Source organism: Mus pahari, chromosome 15 (assembly GCF_900095145.1).
Source record: "Mus pahari chromosome 15, PAHARI_EIJ_v1.1, whole genome shotgun sequence".
NCBI lineage: Eukaryota > Metazoa > Chordata > Mammalia > Rodentia > Muridae > Mus > Mus pahari.
This window is the reverse complement of record NC_034604.1, coordinates 28,080,123-28,086,291: the sequence shown is the minus strand read 5'-3', so window position 1 is coordinate 28,086,291 and position 6,169 is coordinate 28,080,123.

Below are 6,169 nucleotides of genomic sequence, written 5' to 3'. Positions count from 1 at the left end.
TGGCAGATCCCAACAAGAGCTTGCTGACAGGAGCTAGATATAGCTGTCTCCTGAGAGGCTCTGCCAGTGCCTAATACAGAAGTGGATGCTCACATTCATCCATTCGATGGAGCACAGGGTCCCCAATGAAGGAGCTAGAGAAAATACCCAAGGAGCTGAAGGCATTTGCAGCCCCATAAGAGGAACAATATGAACTAACCAGTATCCTCAGAGCTCCCTAGGACTAAACCACCAATCAATGAATACACAGGGAGTAACTCGTGGCTCTAGCTACATATGAAGCTGAGACCGTGAAGCATACAACTGGTGTGCCTGTGAGATGATTCCCAGAGAGGGACTAATGGGACAATGCAGGGAAGATGTAACCCAAGGTGGCCTGCATGCTGGCACATTCTGTTCTCCCGGTGGTCATATGACATGCTATGCTTCTTTGTAAGCTCCCTGCTGATGGCCTGGAAACTAAGCTAATTTCCTCCCACAAAGTTGTTTGTGTCCGGCATTCTACCAAGAAAGGAGGGAGCTGCTGTATTTGTTTTTTTGTTTGTTTTGTTTTGTTTTTGTTTTGTTTTGTTTTTTGTGAACATTGTTATTTACGTGTCTGTGGTGCTGAAAATCACTCTAAAAGACTGTCAAGGCAATCATCCAGCATACATGTAGTACAAGCACAAGAATCTGAGCTCTGATCCCTAGCGCCCAAGCGAAACTCAGGTGTGGGAATACTAGCCTGTCATCTCCTCACCGAGAGGCTGACACAGGAGTCCTGGGGTTTGCTGGCCAGACAGTTTCGTCAATTAGTGAGCTGCAAGATCAGTGAGAGATCCTGTCTCAAAATATAAAAGGTGGAGATACTATTGAGGCAGATACCCAACATCAACCTCTGCTTCCCACACACATGTGAAGATATACTCACGAATATGCATATGCCACCCACAAAAGTACAAACAAAACCAAACTAAAAAATATGTAAATGTAGAACTGTTGGCAGCTTCAAGTTTTGATCTCCAATTTATTCTCAGTCATAATGAAGAAATAATCTTGTCGATCAGTGGGTGAGAAGAGAGCTGAGCAGGTAGTCAGTATGAGGTCAGAGGACTCGGGAGCCAGCTATCACAGAGCCTGCCAAGCCACACATCAGAGACAATTTTATTCCTGCATTTGTTAGTGTTAGGCTTTTGTCCTGTGTAACCAATCCATAAAAACGCATGAGCCTACATTTAATATCTTGATTAGACACCAACCTACTTGAAAATGTGAATAAAGTATGATTTTTAAAGGAAATATAATTTACCAATCTTGACTAAAGAAGAAACTTAATAGAAAGTAACTACAGAAGAAATAATCAAGAAGCAACAAAGACTCTGGACTTTCCCCCCCTTATTAGGCCAAATGTTTGCTTGTTTTAAGATCAAAGTTTGACAGTTCTATCAAACACGTGGAACAGCTTTATCTTAAACTGTTCTACCTCAGGAATGAAATATTATTCAATATGGGAAATACTTGATTCACTTATTAAATTATACTAATTGGATATCCTCATTTTTCTTTGTTTCAAAAAATGCCTTAATAAAATTCTATACTCACCTCTATTATTTATAAAGTATTAATAAAATGACTCCTAATGGTATTCTGCTATACTCATAGCTCAGTGCCTTATTGAGCCATCGTCAGAGAAACTGCCTTCTGCAGCAGATGGGATCAAGCGCAGAGACCCACAGCCAGACAGTCCCCGGAGGCCGTGGAATGCACTGCTCTAAACTGGATTTCTCCACCAAATCCCTCCCCTCAGAGCTCAGGGAACCTAGCAGAAGAGGTTGGAACGAGTCTAAAAGCCAGACGTGGGCAGAGGGCACCAGAACTAGGAGCTCTGAATCAGCTGAGCAAAGCGCAGGTAAACTGCCAGAAGGCGAAACTGCAGGCACAGGACCAGCGCGGGGCTGCAGCTGGTCCTCTAAATTACATTGCAGCTTTCGGCCTTGCACCCTGTACGGACCCCTGAGAGTGTGAACCAGTGGGCCCGAATCTGTGCCTGCTCTTGGCACTTTTCCCTTCTTTCAGGATGCCTTGTCCAGTCTTAATATGATAGTTTTGTTTTCTCTTTTACATTTTGTTATGTTTGGTTGTTATATCTTAGAAGCCTGTTCTTTTCTTATGAGAAGGAAGGAAGGGGACCAAAGAAAAAAAGAACGCTAGGAGGAACGGTGAAGGAAAACTATAATTGGGATATATTTTATGAGAAAAAAAAAATCTATTTTCTTTTTTCTGTTTTTTTGGTTTTTTTTCCCAAGACAGTTTCTGTGTAGCCCTGGCTATCCTGGAACTCACTCTGTAGACCAGACTGGTTCCTAACTCAGAAAACTGCCTGCCTCTGCCTCCCAAGTGCTGGGATTAAAGACTTGTGCCACCACTGCCTGGCATAAAAAAAAAAAAAAAAAAAAAAAAAAAATCTATTTTCAATAGTAGGGAAAGAATGAAACTAGCATTTATAATATCTTACACTTTAATGAAGGTTGACATCTAGCAGAAACTTAGTGCATCCTCTAACAGACCCCTGAGGCATCTGCACCTAAGCTGGCAACAAGGCAGGGTACTTCTAAGGCATAGTTAGTCATCTGCAGATCGAGCAATCCTAACTCCAACCAATCAAATACAACATGAACACTGAGTAAGAAACAAAGCCTTAGCAACGTCAAAAGATGAGCTTGCCTTGGAATTTCCAGAAGAATATCTTAACACTTTTAAATGAACTCTGTATTGTCAAGAAAAACCAGCACATAAAAATAAGTGTTTTTATTTACCACAGCAATAATTCATAAAACATTTTCAAAGAGATTTTATTTTACTACAGCAACACAAAACTCCCCAAAAATGTCAAAAAATGTATTTTACACAAACACATCCACACTGTGAAACTAAGACACTTAGATAGCTTGCCCACAAATATTATATAATATCAATCATTGTTCTTGAAGAGAAATACACAGTTTAGTACTTTTTTCTAAGTCAATTCTATAATTTAATGCTACCCAAATCCAGATTGCAAGAAGATATGCTCAAGGAGACAAGGAATATTTGAAAAATATTTATGATCACCTTATCCCACCAAACTATAATCAGAGCACATTGTACTTGTTATTAAAACACTGAATAGCTCAAAAAATTACCATATAATGAAAATGATCATTTCTGCTCAATGACAAAATAACTGGATCTTCAATTCATGATTTGTTAGCAAATGACCAACTAAAAGCATTTCCATGCCTTGTCTTCATCACAGATTAGAAATGAAGACTTAGCCATTAATTACCATTAATTACACTCACACAGATCCAAGCACATACTCATACATACACCCACACCCACACCCACACCCACACCCACACACACACGATAAATAGCCTAAAGGATGGAAAATTTACTTCATGTCTTAGAATAAGACATAAAACATTATGAACCTGACCATATATAAACATGTGAAATGCCTATAAAGGAATCACAGACAGCTGGAAATATACAACCAATCAGAGGGAACAATGACAACAAAGATCAATGCTTAGGTTACATTAGATATCAACAAGAGTAGGCATGGTGGCACACACCTTCAAACCCAGCACTTGGGAGGCACTGGCAGGCAGATTTCTGAGTTCTAGGTCACCTTGGTTTATAAAGTGACTTCCAGGCCAGCCAGAGCTACTCAGTGAGATCCTGTCTTAAAAACTAAAACAACAAAACTCTTCAACAAATCTGTAATAAAAAGACGGATGAGTCAATAGATAGAACAAATACGAGTTCTAACATAAATGAGGAGATATGCATCCTTACCCAGTGTGAGGAGATAAACAGCTTTCATTCTATTAATACAAGTGGTAAAGACACGATACCAAATGCCCCTCATGCTATGAGATACTCACTGTTTGCTGAGTGGAAATCCCAGGACTTGGGAGGCTGAGGCAGGTGGATTTCTGAGTTCGAGACCAGCCTGGTCTACAGAGTGAGTTCCAGGCCAGCCAGGACTACACAGAGAAACCCTGTCTCGAAAAANCAGCCTGGTCTACAGAGTGAGTTCCAGGCCAGCCAGGACTACACAGAGAAACCCTGTCTCGAAAAAACAACAAAAAAAAAAAAACCAAAAAAAAAAAAAAACAACAACAAAAAAAATGCTTATCCTCTGGCCCACCAAGTCAAAGGCCTAACATACGCCAACAGAAATCCTTAATGCAGCCCTAAGCAACACCATGCTTACTTTAGCAGGTTTGTGACTATGTGTGTGGGGGGAGGGGGAGGGAAGGTGGAAAATTCTCCAAGTTTAGGTGTGTGATAGGCAAAGAAGATTTTAAGACATGATGTATAAGTAAAGACATTTTAAGTTATAGACTACCTCTCTTTATGTAAACAAAAAAATTAAAATGCTACACTTTATTTTCTGTGGCAATGTACTAGAATTATAAACTATTGTCAAAACCAAATCAGATATTTTTATAAGTAAAATGTAGTCATATTAAAATTCAAAAGTAAAGAAGTATGCAGAGACTGGTAACATGTTAAGAAAAATATATACACAAAATAATATCTTGTATTTTTTTTTTCTTCTCTTCCTTTTTGGTAGTATCTAAGATTTTAGAAGGTTATTGACAAAATAATGTGGTACTATTGTCTAAAGACATCTCTAATAAAAATGACAACAGGACAAACTTTGCACTTTCACTTGAAAACAAAACTCAGTTTATGATTACAGAAAAATAAGAAAAAATAGTTGACAGCTCCTATCATTTTACTTTAATTTTATAGTATTTAGAAGTAGGTGATTATATGCACTCATGTTTAAGCTACTGTCTATGAAAATCAGAATTTAAATCATTACTAACTGTTGACAAATTAATAAACAGTCAAATACAAAGTCAATAGAAGGGTGGGCTTCGCTGTTCCTGTCATAACTGACAAATTCTATCTCACACTAGTAAATTAAAAACCACTTCCATAATAAATTTCTCATTGGTTCTTCTTAGTAAGTTTGCTTCTATATTTGAGTATATATATGTGTACATACATGCTGTATAGATTAGAGACAACTTGAAAGAATTAGTTCTTCCACCACATGGGTCCTGGGAATTGCCCTCTGGCCTCTAGGCTTGATGGCAAGCTCCTTTAACCGCTGAGCCACTTCACCAACCCTTTTGGTACAGACTGTTCTTTTCTGGAAAGAGTCTGTAAAACTCTCTAAGCTAATGTTGACCAAGAACACCTAGATACACTTGAGGGGTAGTTTTTAGAGCACAAGGCACTAATGATTGCTTATTTTTCACTATTTTTATTAGACCTGGTCTCAGACTAGCCTCCAGCTATTATTTTCAGTGTCTTCTTTTGTCCTCTAGTCTTTACCTCTGGAGTACTGAAATTGCAGGTTTCCACCAAGCCTGGTTTATATGGGCTTTGTGCTCTCTCTAGCCCAAACTGTTTAATATTAATTGCTGTTTTGCTAAAGCATTGGGCCATTAAGAAAGATGATGACAAGCGCAGACAGCAGTCTCTTCCCAAATAAACCACTGTCAACAGCCCTTGCTGGAGCCTGGGGTCTCCCTGTGCAGACACCCGCTGCACTTCTTCCTGGAGCAAGCACCTCTCACATTTCCATCTAATGAAACCTTGTCTAGGAAGTGGGCAACTGAGAAAGCTCTAGGCTCAGTGTTATAAAGTCAGGTACGCCATAGATCCCAGCCAACCTTTCTTTGACTCCTCTGTAACATGGGAGTGGGGGATGGGGGGTATGCTGTGCTGTACCAAAGGCACCAGACACAAAACACAGCTTCAAGAATTAACAATCTGTTTCATCAAAAGCCACCTAGAAAAAAAGAACCCACTGATTTTTTTAATATCATAATTGCATTTTATAAGTATATAACAGATATGCTTTATTTGACATTGTCATTTAAATTCAGTAAAACACTGAATAGGCACTGTCTTTTACACATAACATGAAGAAAATACAAAATGTTAATAATTCAAAAAGCCCCATGTATGTGACTTGTCTGATGATCTCAGGTGGTTTTAAGTTCTCTCGGTGTGCAGAACTTCTAGAAAGAAGGTAAAATTTCACATTTACAAAGACTTTTGAACTTAAAATACACGAGCTGGTCACTCCCACTCGGAGGGGGGAGTGAAGACAAGTTAGACA